The sequence below is a fragment of the Bos grunniens genome, chromosome 13 (genome assembly GCF_055505025.1).
Source record: "Bos grunniens cultivar Pamir isolate PY7600 chromosome 13, Bosgru_T2T1.0, whole genome shotgun sequence".
NCBI lineage: Eukaryota > Metazoa > Chordata > Mammalia > Artiodactyla > Bovidae > Bos > Bos grunniens.
In genome coordinates, this window is record NC_141177.1 from 2,465,092 (window position 1) to 2,481,183 (window position 16,092).

A 16,092-nucleotide genomic window follows, 5' to 3' on the forward strand; every position below is an offset into this window, starting at 1 on the left:
CAGTCTGTAGGGTCACAGAGTCGGTCACATACACATGAAAGATAGTACATAACTGCTAAGGAAAGTCCAACACTGTCCACATGTTACCTAAAATCACCGCTGCTGAAAATAGTAGGAAGAGTCCTGCATGTTCGGAAACACTGGTATAGAAGAACTTCCTAAGTGTTAGATAAACCTTTCGTAGCACACACACACACACACACACACACACACACACACACTTGATCAACCTTTAAGTTTGTCTTTCCTTGAAGCTGGTGACATTGACGTTGGAATGACCTGAATTACTTTCACTGGGTAAACACAGATTACAGTGGCTATTTTTGTGAACTGGTTTCTCAAGACTAGTTTTGGACAGGCCAGAACTTTTTGCTACATGTTCCCTTTCCAAGTCCTTTTTCCATGGTTTGCTACATTTTTGATACCTCAGTGATTTGTCCACTTTGGCGTAGGATCTTACATGAGGGAAATCCATGGCACGATCATAAAGCTTCTGGAAGGAAGGGGATTTTAATCACAGATGTCTTTGATGATTATTAACCAGCAAGCCCCTTGGAAGAAAACCATTTTCCCCATAGACTCTTGGGGTTGTTTTGACTTTTCCCCCGCTGGTGTCAAAGGTGTCTCTTAGAAACTTTCCCATTTAATTGCTGTTTAATTCCTAAAGCATTGCTTCAATTAGACAGACTGATTTATGGCACCATTGGGCTTCTCTTGGTGAAGACATCCCAAGAGACTGTCCACTGTTAATTGACTGATTTTAAACCAGCTCATCTCTTCCGCTCCATAAACTTCTGACTGTGCTGAGGAGCCTCTGAAATTCTATGTTCTTGAGTCTGTGTCACATTACTTTCCATGACTCAAAATTAACCCAGTAATTTGAATGACAACTTTATTCATTTGCTTTCTCATTCTGTGTATTGATGGCCTTTTATGCAGCAAGCACTGTGTTAGGTAAAAGAGATGAAAAAGGCAAAACAGACAATAATTAAAAAAAAAAAAAAGAACCCTATGGTACCTGTCTTCACCAGGTGGTTATTCTGGTGTTTGAGTAAGCCAGGTAGGATAGGAAATATTGAATCCAGTGTTTCCCAAGAAAGAATACTTTTCCACAATTTTTCCATACTTTTGATCATCTCTAAATTATTTTTCTTTAGCAACTTTATATCAACTCACTTTAAAAATGTAATTAGAATATTTAGCTTGTTCTAAGCAGCATCTGCCTCTTGAGAAACCTGTATGCAGGTCAGGAAGCAACAGTTAGAACTGGACATGGAACAACAGACTGGTTCCAAATAAGAAGAGGAGTACGTCAAGGCTGTATATTGTCACCCTGCTTATTTAACTTATATGCAGAGTACATCATGAGAAACGCTGGACTGGAAGAAGCACAAGCTGGAATCAAGATTGCCAGGAGAAATATCAACAACCTCAGATATGCAGATGACACCACCCTTATGGCAGAAAGTGAAGAGGAACTCAAAAGCCTCTTGATGAAAGTGAAAGTGGAGAGTGAAAAAGTTGGCTTAAAGCTCAACATTCAGAAAACGAAGATCATGGCATCCGGTCCCATCACTTCATGGGAAATAGATGAGGAAACAGTGGAAACAGTGTCAGACTTTTATTTTTTTGGGCTCCAAAATCACTGCAGATGGTGATTGCAGCCATGAAATTAAAATATGCTTACTCCTTGGAAGGAAACTTATGACCAACCTAGATAGCATATTGAAAAGCAGAGATACTACTTTGCCAACAAAAGTCCATCTAGTCAAGGCTATGGTTTTTCCAGTGGTCATGTATGGATGTGAGAGTTGGACTGTGAAGAAAGCTGAGCACCAAAGAATTGATGCTTTTGAACTGTGGTGTTGGAGAAGACTCTTGAGAGTCCCTTGGACTGCAAGGAGATCCAACCAGTCCATTCTGAAGGAGATCAGCCCTGGGATTTCTTTGGAAGGAATGATGCTAAAGCTGAAACTCCAGTACTTTGGCCAGCTCATGCGAAGAGTTGACTCATTGGAAAAGACTCTGATGCTGGGAGGGATTGGGGGCAGAAGGAAGAGGGGACAACAGAGGATGAGATGGCTGGATGGCATCACTGACTTGATGGACGTGAGTCTGAGTGAACTCCGGGAGTTGGTGATGGACAGGGAGGCCTGGCGTGCTGCGATTCATGGGGTCGCAAAGAGTCGAACACGACTGAGCGACTGAACCGAACTGAACTGAAGCAGCATCTGTGAAGTAACAGCTTCCATGTGGCAGTTATATTTTTATATATTTTAAAATACATATTAAAATAAATTTTATAATGAATAAATGGACAAATAAAAGAGTTCATTAATCTTATTACCTCAGGTATTTTCACTTATTACCAGAGGTGTACGTTTTACATTTTGGAGAATACTGAGTTAATTTTCAGATGCATGAATTGAACTCCTGTCATGAGAAAAGGACTCCCTGGGCTGTGCCTTCGTCCTGAAGGGTCAGCTGCTGCTGCTGCTTATGTGCCGGGTCGCGTCCGACTCTGCGACCCCGTGGACTGCAGCCCACCAGGCTCCTCTGTCCATGGGCTTTCCCTGGCAAGAATACTGGAGTGGGCTGCCATTTCCTCCTCCACGGCATCTTTCTGACCTAGGGATCGAACCCAGGCCTCCCGCATTGCAGGCAGATTCTTTACCAGCTGAGCCAACAGGGAAGCCCACGAATGTCCAGAGTCTACATTAAAACAGGGAGAAAACCTGGTGGGACTGAAAAGTGCAAATTCAGCATGGATTGGAAGAGATGCTTTTTTCTGGCTTCCTGCCCCAGGCTTGGGAGATTTTGAAACTTTCCTTGGCTAATATTTTATCATAGTTCTCTAAATTGTGCCATATTATTTTAATCTGTTTATCACGTCGCAGAAGCTAGCTTTCCTTTCATCTTAGGATATTCCATCTTCACTTCTCCTTAGCTCTTTTCCCTTGTATGCCGTTGAGGCTGTCAGATAACCCAGAAGTGGGCAAACTATGGCCCCGGGGTTTGGCCAATAGCCTGTTTTTGTAAATAAAGTTTTATTAACACACAAGCACACCCACTTGTTTACATATCAGCTGTGGCTGTAACGGCAGAGTTGAGTAGTTGGAACGGAGGCTGTGAGATCTGCAAAGCCTAAAATATTTGCTGTCTACCCTCGGCTCTACAAGGAACAGCTGAGAGAGCACTGATTCGTCTGGGAACTTTTTGGAGAACGAGAGCCGTTAGGGAAGGGGAGGATGTAAGGCTTTCCTAAATGCTACGTTCTGCAAGAAGACGGCAAAATCACTGCAGGAGACACTCAGGGCAAAAAAAATCTTTTTTTTTTTTCCTGTTTAGATAATTTTATTATACTTGCAGTGAATCTATAAATCAAATAAAAAAATCTGGAACTGGGGTTTCGTTCACAGGTTTGTTCCTTCTTTACACCATCATGTGAGATGTTTTCCTCATGTGAAGAGAGTAAGGTTATGCTCTCGAAAGGGATTAGAAAGTGTTATACCATGAGAACCAAACCCTGACTTCCACAAGCCTTGGTTAAAACCTGGACTTTTGAACTAGACTTGCAATGACTCCTTGCCTGTTTTCATAGGGCCAGATGTGTCTTGTTGTCAATCAAGCTTACCGTGATGGGATGGAGCAGACTGACCTGCAGCTTCTTTGGAAGAATAAAGATGGTCACACGTTTCTTTGCTGTTCTTCCCATCAAAAAGAGTCTGTTTCCACTGTTTTTGAATCTGCCCTGCTGCTAAGTCGCTTCAGTCGTGTCCGACTCTGTGCCATCCCATAGATAGCAGCCCACCAGGCTCCCCCGTCCCTGGGATTCTCCAGGCAAGAACACTGGAGTGGGTTGCCATTTCCTTCTCCAAAAGGCCTGTGACTCACTTTGACCCACAGAATGCAACAGAAGTGACTTCCAAGCTAGGTCATAAAAAGCTTTGCAACTTCTGTGGGTCTCATGGAAAGTCAGTATCATGTAAGAAGCCTGATACACGTCCATGGTATGAGGAAGCTAAAGCAGCCGTGTAGGGAGGCTGAGGAGGGAGGCAGCGAGACCCAGCCAGCTCCCACTTGGGCCAACCATCCCAGGACAGTTGGTCCCCATGAGCACCTATTAGCCATAGCGACTTTCTTTCTCATCTTTATTTTTTTTTCCTTTGGCCATACTGTGCAGCTTTGGGGATCTTAGTTCCCTCACCAGGGATGGAACTCATGGCCCTGGCAGGGGAAGCACAGTGTCCTAGCCACTGGACTGCAGGGAAGCCCCTATTTCTCATCTTTAAACACATCAGTGCTTCACGTCCAGAAGCTCAGTCGTGCTGATGCCATTCCCCGCTGGGTTGACTTCTCTCCTTCCTACTGCCTTTTCCAGGAGAGTCTTCTCTGCCTCCCAAGACTAGGGAGCAAAGACTCTCACAACACTGTGGGCTTCTTGATAACACCAACCTCGGCTGGCCGCTCTCTGTGCACTGCGCTGATGAACACCTTCTCCCTTGCTGGAGGGCGAGACCCAAGCCCGGGAGGGTTCTGTTTCCGCTGCTGCTGCCATGTCAGTATTCGGCATAAGAGGCGCTCGATAAACGAAAGAATAAATGAACACATGAAGGCAGAGGGGCAACATGGGCTCACACTCAGTACCACGGTTTAGGTCTTAGATGGAGGGAAAAAGCGGAAAGATTCAGCACTTCTCAGATCCTGTAGTATTTAGGAGATGGCTTGAACTGACACAGGTCCAGAGGCCAGTGCAGAAAACATGATTTCAGTGAAAGAGAGTCTCTCACAACTGTCCTCACGAGGACAGAGGACAATCCGCAATTGGCTAACATCTTGTCTCACGGTCTTGATGCCGTGAGGATGGAGAGATGGAAAGAGCGGGCAGTTCTGTGGCTCCCTCGCGAGGCTTCCAGCAACAGCTTGCCCGTGTGCTGTGTCGTACTTCTCTTCCTCAGCAGGTTCAAAGGAGACAGAAATGCTACGAAGACTAATGGGAGGCTATAGAAAGATTTATTGGACAATTACCAATGTTTTTCCTCACTCAGCTCTCCTTTAGTAAGTCATTATTTCATTTGGGGAATAAGTGCCGCTCACACCACCCCCCGGATCCTGTCATCTCATCTCCGAGCTTTACGCTAGTTTGTCGCCTTGATTTGTAGACGTAGGTAGACTGTGGATCGGAACAATTTCTCACTAACTGAATTTGAGTTTTATTCTCCTGTCATTTTCATACGCATGAAGATAAGATTTGGAATGATTCTCTGCTTTTCAAACTGCGATCCTTTGTGGGCCACCTTCATAATATTTTTGCCATATTCCAGAACTTATTTTTTTTATTATTCTCTTAATACTTAAAAAATTGACCAGTTTTTAAAAAGTATCAACCTTATGTCGTAATTCTCACAATCATGGGTTTGATTGGTTCATGTATGTATGTGTGTGTGTGTGTACAACTGTCAGTGAAATAAATGCCCCAAAATTATAATTAAAAACATGCCCATCAAAGCTATATTTTCATGAATTATGACTTGGGCTAAAGCTATGTCGAAAAGTAGAAGTTCTATTTCAACTTAAAGTAATCCATGAAATTAAAAGACACTTGCTCCTTGGAAGGAAAACTACGACAAACTTAGACAGCATACGAAAAAGTAGAGACATCCATCACTTTGCTGATGAACGTCTATATAATCAAAGCTATGGTTTTTCCAGTAGTCATGTACGGATCTAAGAGTTGGGCAGTAAAGAAGTCTGAGCACTGCAGAAATGATGCTTTCAAATTGTGATGCTGGAGAAGACTCTTGAGAATCCTTTGGACAGCAAGGCGATCAAACCAGCCAATCCTAAAGGCAATCAACCCTGAATATTCATTGGAAGGACTGATGTTGAAACTGAAAGTCCATTACTTTAGCCACCTGATTCAGTGAACTGACTCAATGGAAAAGACACTGATGCTGGGAAAGATTGAAGGCAAAAGAAAAGGGTGGCAGAGGATGAGATGGGTTAGATAGCATCACCGACTCAATGCACATGAATCTGAGCAAACCTCCGGAGAGGGTGAAGGACAGGGGAGTCTGGCGTGCTGCCGTCCATTGGGCTGCAAAGAGACACAACTTAGCGAACAGCAACTAGTTTCTGTGGTATATACACAGTTCGGAAAACCATGCTAAAATCCAAGGTGAGCTATTCCTTTTCATAGGAAGCCAGTCTGAAATTGCTGCTGTAAAGGTAACTCCTGGCCCAGGAAGACCGTTGGCTTACATTTCACCTGAACCCCACCCAGATCCTGGTTCCAGAAGCCTGCTGCTGCTGATCTGTGGCTCTAACTTTACAAAAACCTCACTCACGGAATCTTAGAGACATCCATGAGTCCTTGCTTTCTTTAGGATTCCACTATCAGCTGAAGCATTAGCGAAGCCTGTGGATTCACCTGAAGATGTGTCCTGAATTTCCCACTATCTCTCATGACCTCCACCCACCTCTAAGTCCGCATCGTCTCTCCTGGAGTTGATGGCATCACCCTCCTAACTGGGCTCCTCATTCCCACTCCTCTGGAAGCACAAGAAGAAAGGCATTTCCAGGCTGTTATTATGTATTGGATGCAAATAAACTCTCATTAGGGAAATAAGAGGAAAGACAGTTTGAATATTTAAAGCACTTGGAACACAAATGACGGGAGAAAAAAGACCAGAATTGTTGGGTGGCCTCATGATAACAGCTCAGGGCAAAATCAGAGTCCTTTTTAAAATCTCACTGAACGTATTTTCTTCATAATTTGTCATTCCTCTTGGACAGAGCATACAGGTGATTTTAAATGGATATGATATAAGAATAAACACCAAACCAGTCAAAGAAGTCAGCAAACGTTCGGAATTATAGAAAACCAAAGAAATGGGCTCTAATTGCATCATTATCTAATCTCTGTACTTTTGAATACCGTTGCTAAGAATGGACTCACTCATCTTATGTCATTATCTTTTCTTGTGAACTTTTCCATTTTCCCCCAAGAACAAGACATCCATATTTCAGGGCTTGCTGTGTTTTGTCGTGCAAAGCAGTAAAAAGACTCATCAGAAATATGATGGAAAGGAAACTCACAAAGATCTGGAGTTAGAAAAGGCCATCAAGGAATATGATTGGGAAAGGCCTGGAACACTTTTCTTCCAAGTTCTTTATTCACTGGGACAAAGAAAGTGAAAAAGTGGTTTGGTTTTCTTCCTCTGAGCGCTCTATTTCAGGATTTCTATAGGTAGTTTTTCAGAAGGGTCTACTGGAGCTTGAAGTCTACAAGTCAGGAGCTATCAAGTTTAAAAATGGCAGAGGAAATAAAGCCCTCTTTTTCTCTTGAAATATTTTACCACTAATGACATTTTCAAGTTCACACTGGATTTTAAATTGGCGTAGATGTTTGGAAGTTGATACAAGCGTCTTGAGAAAGTACCTGGGTAGAAAGTTTAACAATGATTCTCAAAAAAAGCCAGAAAAGTTTTATTCACAGTGTTAGGCAGTTGGAAGGGACCTTATTGGGAGTAGAATCTGTATCAGGTTGAATAGAGTCGTTCTCAAATTCAAGATGATCGGATGAGAATGAATTAGTCCACTGATTGGTGTCCTTAAGAGATGAGGCAAAAACACAGGCACCCACCCAGTAGAAGGAGATGCTGAGGGATGCAGCTACAAGCCAAGGGACCCCGAGATAGATGGGAACCCCCGGAAGCGAGGAAGTTTCCTCCTCTAGAACCTGCGAGGGGAGCATGCCCTGCTGACACCTTGACTTCAGACTTCTAGCTTCCAGAACCCTGAAAGAATACACTTCTGTGGTTTCTGCCACTCAGCACATGATACTTTGTACGGCAGCTCTGAAAAATCATGCAACACAGTTCAGAGAACATGACCTGGGTCTCAGGGCCAGGAGAAGGCACTTTAGAAATCCACAGCAGGAAAAAAAAAAAAAAAAATCCACAGCAGGTCTCTTCCACTTACATTCACTTCCTGGAGAGACAGACACCCTTAACTTGACAGAGTAGATTTTTTTTTTTTTTGATTGGAGGATAATTGCCTTACAATGCTGTATTGGTTTCTGCTGTACAACAGTGTGAACCAGTTATGTGTATACATACACATATAACTGTGGATACTATATGTATACATACGCATATAGCCGTGTATGCCATATGTATACATACGCATATAGCCGTGTATGCCATATGTATACATACGCATATAGCCGTGTATGCCATATGTATACATACGCATATAGCCGTGTATGCCATATGTATACATACGCATATAGCCGTGTATGCCATATGTATACATACGCATATAGCCGTGTATGCCATATGTATACATACGCATATAGCCGTGTATGCCATATGTATACATATGCATAGAGCCGTGTATACTATATTTATACATATACATATAACCTTGTATGCCAGATGTATACATACACATATAGCCGTGTATGCCATATGTATACATGTACATATAGCCCCTCCCTCTGGGGCCTCCCTCCCATCCCCACCCCCGATCCCAGCCCTCTGGGTCATCACGGAGCACCCAGCTGAGCTCCCTGTGTCACACAGCAGCCTCCCACCAGCTATCTGTTGTACACACGGGGGTGTATACATGTCGGTGCTCCTCTCTCAGTCTGTCCCACCCCCTCCTTCCCCTGCTGTGTTCTCAAGTCTGTTGTCTGTGTCTGAGTCTCTATTGTCGCCCTGCAAACAGGCTCATCAGTCCTGTCTTTCTAGCTTGCATATATATATATATATATATATATATATATATATACACAGAAGCAGGTTTTAATCCTATTACAGTTCTCAGATTTCTAGGCCAGAATCTCCATTTTTAAGAATTCATAATAGAGCCATATTCATCTGTAGAGGGTTTGATTGTATCCCCCCTGAAAGTCACGTTCGAGTCCGGATGGGTGTGACCTGTGAATGTGACCTTGCTTGGAAGTGGGGCCTTTGCAGCTGTCATCAGGTTACGATGGGTCCTCCTGGATCAGGGTGGGCGGACTTGATAAGGAGAAGACCCCGAGACACAGAGGAGAAGGCCATGTTAGGGAGGAGGCCAAGGTTGGCGTGTTGCAGCTGGAGAGTCCGACCCAGAGCTAGGAGCTGGAGGATGCTGGGCCACCCTGCCCTGGAGCCCCCGAGGAGCACGGCCTTGTCTGCACCGTGATCCCGCACTTCTGGGCCTCCAAGACCTGAGAGGGTGTGTTTTTGCACTTCAAGTCACCCAGTTCAGTTCAGTCGCTCAGTCGTGTCCTACTCTTTGAGGCCCCATTAACTGCAGCACACCAGGCCTCCCTGTCCATCACCAACTCCTGGAGTTCACCCAATCTCATGTCCAACGAGTTGGTGATGCCATCCAGCCATCTCATCCTCTGTCATCACCTTCTCCTCCTGCCCCCAATCCCTCCCAGCATCAGAGTCTTTTCCAGTGAGTTAAATCTTTGCATCAGGTGGCCAAAGTATCGGAGTTTCAGCTTTAGCATCATTCCTTCCAAAGAAATCCCAGGGCTGATCTCCTTTAGAATGGACTGGTTGGATCTCCTTGCAGTCCAAGGGACTCTCAAGAGTCTTCTCCAACACCACAGTTCAAAAGCATCAATTCTTCGGCACTCAGCTTTCTTCACAGTCCAACTCTCACATCCATACATGACTACTTGAAAAACCATAGCCTTGACTAGATGGATCTTTGTTGGCAAAGTAATGTCTGCTTTTTAATATGCTCTCTAGGTTGGTCATAACTTTCCTTCCAAGGAGTAAGCGTCTTTTAATTTCATGGCTGCAGTCACCATCTGCAGTGATTTTGGAGTCCAAAAAAATAAAGTCTGACACTGCTTCCATCATTTCCCCATCTACTTCCCATGAAGTGATGGGATCAGATGCCATGATCTTCGTTTTCTGAATGTTGAGCTTTAAGCCAACTTTTTCACTCTCCTCTTTCATTTTCATCAAGAGGCTTTTGAGTTCCTCTTCACTTTCTGCCATAAGGGTGGTGTAATCTGCATATCTGAGGTTGTTGATATTTCTCCTGGCAATCTTGATTCCAGCTTGTGCTTCTTCCAGCCCAGCGTTTCTCATGATGTACTCTGCATAGAAGTTAAATAAGCCGCTGAGTCACTTCAGTCGTGTCCGACTCTGTGCGACCACATAGACGGCAGCCCACCAGGCTCCCCCGTCCCTGGGGTTCTCCAGGCAAGAGTACTGGAGTGGGTTGCCATTTCCTTCTCCAATGCAGGAAAGTGAAAAGTAAAAGTGAAGTCGCTCAGTCGTGTCCGACTTTTAGCGAAGCCATGGACTGCAGCCCACCAGGCTCCTCCATCCATGGGATTTTCCAGGCAAGAGTACTAGAGTGGGGTGCCATTGCCTTCTCCGGTTAAATAAGCAGGGTGACAATATACAGCCTTGACGTACTCCTTTTCCTATTTGGAACCAGTCTGTTGTTCCATGTCCAGTTCTAACTGTTGCTTCCTGACCTGCATATAGCTCTCTCAAGAGGCAGATCAGGTGGTCTGGTATTCCCATCTCTTTCAGAATTTTCCACAGTTTATTGTGATCCACACAGTCAAAGGCTTTGGCATAGTCAAGAAAGCAGAAATAGATGTTTTTCTGGAACTCTCTTGCTTTTTCCATGATCCAGCAGATGTTGGCAATTTGATCTCTCGTTCCTCTGCCTTTTCTAAAACCAGCTTGAACATCTGGAAGTTCATGGTTCGTGTATTGCTGAAACTTGGCTTGGAGAATTTTGAGCATTACTTTACTAGCGTGTGAGATGAGTGCCATTGTGTGGTAGTTTGAGCATTCTTTGGCATTGCCCTTCTTTGGGATTGGAATGAAAACTGACCTTTTCTAGTCCTGTGGCCACTGCTGAGTTTTCCAAATTTGCTGGCATATAGAGTGCAGCACTTTTACAGCATCGTCTTTTAGGATTTGGAATAGCTCAACTGGAATTCCATCACCTCCACTAGCTTTGTTCTTAGTGATGCTTTCTAAGGCCCACTTGACTTCACGTTCCAGTAATCCAAATCTATGCCCCGACCAGTAATGCTGAAGAAGCTGAACGGTTCAATGAAGACCTACAAGAACTTTTAGAACTAACACCCTAAAAAGATGTCCTTTTCATTATAGGCGACTGGAATGTAAAAGTAGGAAGTCAAGAAACACCTGGGGTAGTAGGCAAATTTGGCCTTGGAATACGGAATGAAGCAGGGCAAAGGCTAACAGAGTTTTGCCAAGAGAACACACTGGTCATAGCAAACACCCTCTTCCAACAACACAAGAGGAGACTCTACACATGGACATCACCAGATGGTCAACACTTAATCAGATTGATTATATTCTTTGCAGCCAAAGATGGAGAAGCTCTATACAGTCAGCAAAAACAAGACCGGGAGCTGACTGTGGCTCAGATCAAGCCACCCAGTGGGCATTAATTTATCACAGGGCCCTAGGGCCCTGATAGGCCATTCTACAGCCAACCCCGTCGCTCAGGGGTATTTTGGGGCCGTGCATAGTGTGTGTGTGTGCGCGCGCGCGCGTGCGCGCGCGTGTGTGTATGTGGGTGCGCGCGTGTGCGTGCGTGCACGTGTGTGCTTGTCTGCGTATGTGGGTGCGCGCGCATGTGCGTGCGTGCGTGCGTGTGTGCGCGTGCGCGCGTGTGTGCGCGCGTGCGCAGTTTTAAATGTTTACTATGTGGGTCTTGGGAGAAGGCAATGGCAGCCCACTCCAGTACTCTTCCCTGAAAATCCCATGGACGGGGGAGCCTGGTGGGCTGCAGTCCATGGGGTCGCTGAGGTTCAGACACGAGTGAGCAACTTCACTTCCACTTCTCACTTTCATGCATTGGAGAAGGAAATGGCAACCCACTCCAGTGTTCTTGCCTGGAGAATGCCAGGGACGGGGGAGCCTGGTGGGCTGCAGTTCTGGGGTCGCACAGAGTCGGACACGACTGAAGCGACTTGGCAGCATGTGGGTCTTGGCTGCAGCACATTTGCTCAGTAGTTGCAGCGCGTGGGCTTAGCTGCTTCTCTGCACGTGGGATCTTCGTTCCCTGACCAGGAATCGAACCCACGTTCCCTGCATTGCAAGGCAGACTCTTAACTACTGGACTGCCAGGGAAGTGCCTTGGTTTTATTTTTAATTGAAATAGTTGCTGACATTTACAAACAGGGAGATTTCACATAAAACCCTGATTTCTGTGTTGTCTGGAAACATCCAGGGAGGTGCGAGTAACCCTGGGGTTTCCCCGTACGTGGTGACCTTGGGGCTCGGCAGAGCTGTCGCTTCGTAAACACCCGTGTGGTCCAGCGCTGAGGTCCGGTTACTCCCCGGGGCCGGGCCCGCTCGGCTGGTTTATCCAGCTGCCCGCTTTCTTTGTCCTTTATGGCTTCATTGACTCAGGATTCTTCTAAACCTCGCTCCTGGTTTTAGAGAGCGGAAAAGTGAAGCCCAGAAATAGCAGCCCGCCGCATGCCCACCCGCGTGTCTGAGACGACGGGCTCCGGGTCCAGGCGCCCGCACGGGCCGCCGCCACCTACAGAATGCCACAAGATGTTCCCGGAGCAGGCGGCACAGACTTCTAGATTTCACAGACCAGCTTCCAAAAATTTCAAGGAATCGACAAAGAGTTTCCCACATTTTATTTTGCCAAGAAAGAATGTTTTTTTTTAAAAAAAGAACACTGCCATACCATCTTTTTCTTTTACAAAAGGTGATTTTATCACCAACAAAGCAGGAAACACACAAGCTCAGTGAAACCTCACTCATGTTCTGAGTGCCTCTCAAATCTCTCCTCCTTCCTTCCTCACCTCCCGTGCCCCCCACCGCCACCCTGGCTTCCTTGCTGTCCTCTGAAAGCACGAGGCCATCGTTGCCTGAGAGTCTGCATGTCCCTGTTCCTTGTCTCTGATACACCTTTCCCCGAGGTCTTCAAGACTCACTTCCTCAAATCACTCGCGTCTCTACTAGAATGTCCCTTACGGTCCATCCTCACCTGACGACATTCTCTGGGCTCCTTTGGATTCTCTGGGCTCTTTTTTTGGATTCTTCCTACTACCACATTGTCCATATATATTTATTTTCTGTTTATTTGTTCATGCTCTGATAAGAACTGCAGAGGAACAAGGATTCTGTCCTCTTCAATGCCCAGAAGAGTGCCTGGCACAAGAAGATGCTAGTAAATTGTATTGAACTGGATCAAATAAAGTATACCAGACTACACTGACTAAATTTCACTTGCTGTAAAGCCTCTGACATCACCTTCATTTCTGCTCATGTTGCTCAGGACAGGTGAGAATGTTTATCTTATATCGTCACCTATCCATTTGTGGTTTGACTCTTGACGCATGCTGTGGTGGTAGGGTTCCCCTGGGATTTGAACCCCTGCTGGTCTTTTGATTTGGGATAGCAGTAGTCAAAGACCTGGTAGCTTTCGACTGCTCACCCTCCCCTAAAAGAACCCTGTGTGTGTGTGTGCTCCGTCGCTCAGTCATGTCCAACTCTTCGACCCCACTGACTGTAGCCCCCCCAGGCTCCTCTGTCCATGGAGTTTTCCAGGCAAGAATACTGGAGCAGGTTGCCATTTCCTCCTCCAGGGGATCTTCCCCATCCAGGGATCGAACCCCCATCTCTGGCATCTCCTGCACTGGCAGGCGGATTCTTTACCACTGCATAACCTGGGAAGCCCCAAAGAACCCTATATCCAATCAAAAGACATGTAAGTGAAAAAGCTCTCACCAAAACCCCACCAGACAGCGACCCTTTAGGGGGGCTTCTACAAGCTTCTGTAGTGACCTTCTGTCCCAGGGCAGGTGGGAAATTATGCATGAATCCAAACACATACATCACATACAAAGTGCACAAAATGTACACTGCATCTGTGTTCATCATTTTTTAATACCTGAAGTTCATGAAACTATAAAAATAAATAGATTTGTCTTTGGTTTTCATTTCTAGTCATCAGCTTGTCAGGGAAGAAAGAAGAAAGAAAAACTGTAACTTTATTCTCAGCAGTGCTTACCATCTCAGCATTGTCACATGAAGTAAATGTACAGAAAGCCGGTCTAATTTGGATTAACTAGAAGAAAGTGCTTGCAGAATTAGCACAATTCTGAGATGTTTGGCATTTGAAAAGCTAGGCGCTCTCCAGTAACAGTTAAGGGTAGGGGCTGTGGGATCAGATGTACTTTGGATCCTGGTATCAACACTTAAAGCTGTAAGTCCCTGACCCAGTTCTGTGGCCGGGGCCCTTCATCTGCAAAGCTGAGCTGACACTCACGGCACATCACAGAAGTGTTGCCAGGCCTGAGTGAAATTACACATGCAAATTGCCTGACTTGGAGTAAGAATTGGATACTGACGTGTAAGGTTATTTTTGGTAGCTCAGTGGTAAAGAATCCACCTGCCAATGCAAGAGATGTGGGTTCAATCCCTGGGTTGGGAAGATCCCCTGGAGGCGGGCGTGGCAACCCACTCCAGTGTCCTTGCCTGGGAAATCCCATGGACAGAGGAGCCTGGGGGGCTACAGTCCATGGGGTCACAAAGAGTCGGACATGACTTAGCGACTAAACAGCAGCAACAACAAGGTTATTATTGTTTGAAAAGACATGTGGTTCTATTACTTTCAAGGATGTGCCATTCTGGATGGGAGGGGAGTTTGGGAGAGAATGGATACCTGTATGTGCATGGCTGAGTCCCTTTGCCGTCTACCTGAAACCATCACGACATTGTTAATTGGCTATACACCAGTATAAAATAAAAGGTTGTCACTGAGCACCAGCTTTGGGTGCCCTGTGACCATGTGAAGGGATGGAGGGGAAGGGAGGTGGGAGGGGGGTTCAGGATGGAGGGGACACAGGTAAGCCTGTGACGGATTCATACTGATGTATGGCAGAAACCATCACAATACTGTAATTATCCTCCAATGAAAATAAATAAATTTTTTTAAAGAAAGAAGGAAAAGTTTAGAATAAAAATAGTAGTGTCAGAATTTAAAAAAAGAATATGCAATAACATAGCTACTGACAAAAATGGGGACAAAGCAGAGCAGAGTCTGGGCTATCTGCTTCATCTTCATAAGGACAATAGCTACACCTGATGCAAAGAGCTGACTCACTGGAAAAGACCCTGATGCTGGGAAAGATTGAAGGCAGGAGGAGAAGGGGACGACAGAGGATGAGATGGTTGGACGGCATCATCGACTTAATGGACATGGGTTTGAGCAGACTCCGGGAGATGGTGAGGAATGGGGAAGCCTGGCGTGCTGCAGGCCACGGGGTGGCGAGGGGTCGGACACGACTCGGTGACTGAACAACAGGGACCTGACGGGTCCCTCCTATGTGCTCAGCCCTCAACGTAGCCTCTCATTTAACAGCAACAACAGCTCTACGAGGGCAAACCTGTCGTGACCTGCACTGGGATGAGAAAACCGACTGGCAGAGGTTGAGCCATTTTCCACAAAGGTAATTAGAGGCGAGGCTTGCATTAGGTCCCAGGCAGTTGGAAATTCAGCAGCAAAATGTTTATTATCATGTTTGGAATCAACCCATGTGTTTGTATGCAAAAAATGGGCAAAACTCTCTTTAGAGGATTTATTTCCTTAAACTGGCTAAACATTTTGCTTCTTAACTTTCCTGACAGATGGACAGAAGTACAGATAGACAGACAATAGCACATCAGCTCTACAGGAAAACCCTCAGGGAAAGTGTGGATGATGTGACTGGCTAGACGCCGAGAACCGTGGCCTCCACAGTAGAAAGAAGACCCTCTGCCCTCTGTGACAGGCTCTAAAATAACCCTCTGGGAGAACGGCCCCAGTAACTCTTCTCCTGCCGAGCGAGGAGACGGGAGTTCACGTTCTCCTAATGTAGAAACCTAGACGCTTTTATGCCCCTTTCCCTTCTTTGCTCTATCAGAAGATGCGAACGCTAAGCCTTCCCTTCCTTTGAGAGAAATGGAACAAAATTTTGGCTGACTCTGGCTTCGGGCCCAAAGAATCTTCAAGATGTAGAATTGAGAAAGAACTCAGAAAGAGGAAGGCTTTTGTGGCGGAGGTGACGGGGGCCCTGCTCTTGGC

General features: G+C 45.6%; 1 protein-coding gene across 5 annotated transcripts in view; it reads right to left on the reverse strand.

The window, feature by feature from the left end:
* The window catches only part of TSHZ2 (teashirt zinc finger homeobox 2), a 508,475-nt gene that overhangs the window by 87,109 nt on the left and 405,274 nt on the right, over nt 1–16,092 (reverse strand). The gene's annotated exons all lie outside the window — the stretch shown is intronic.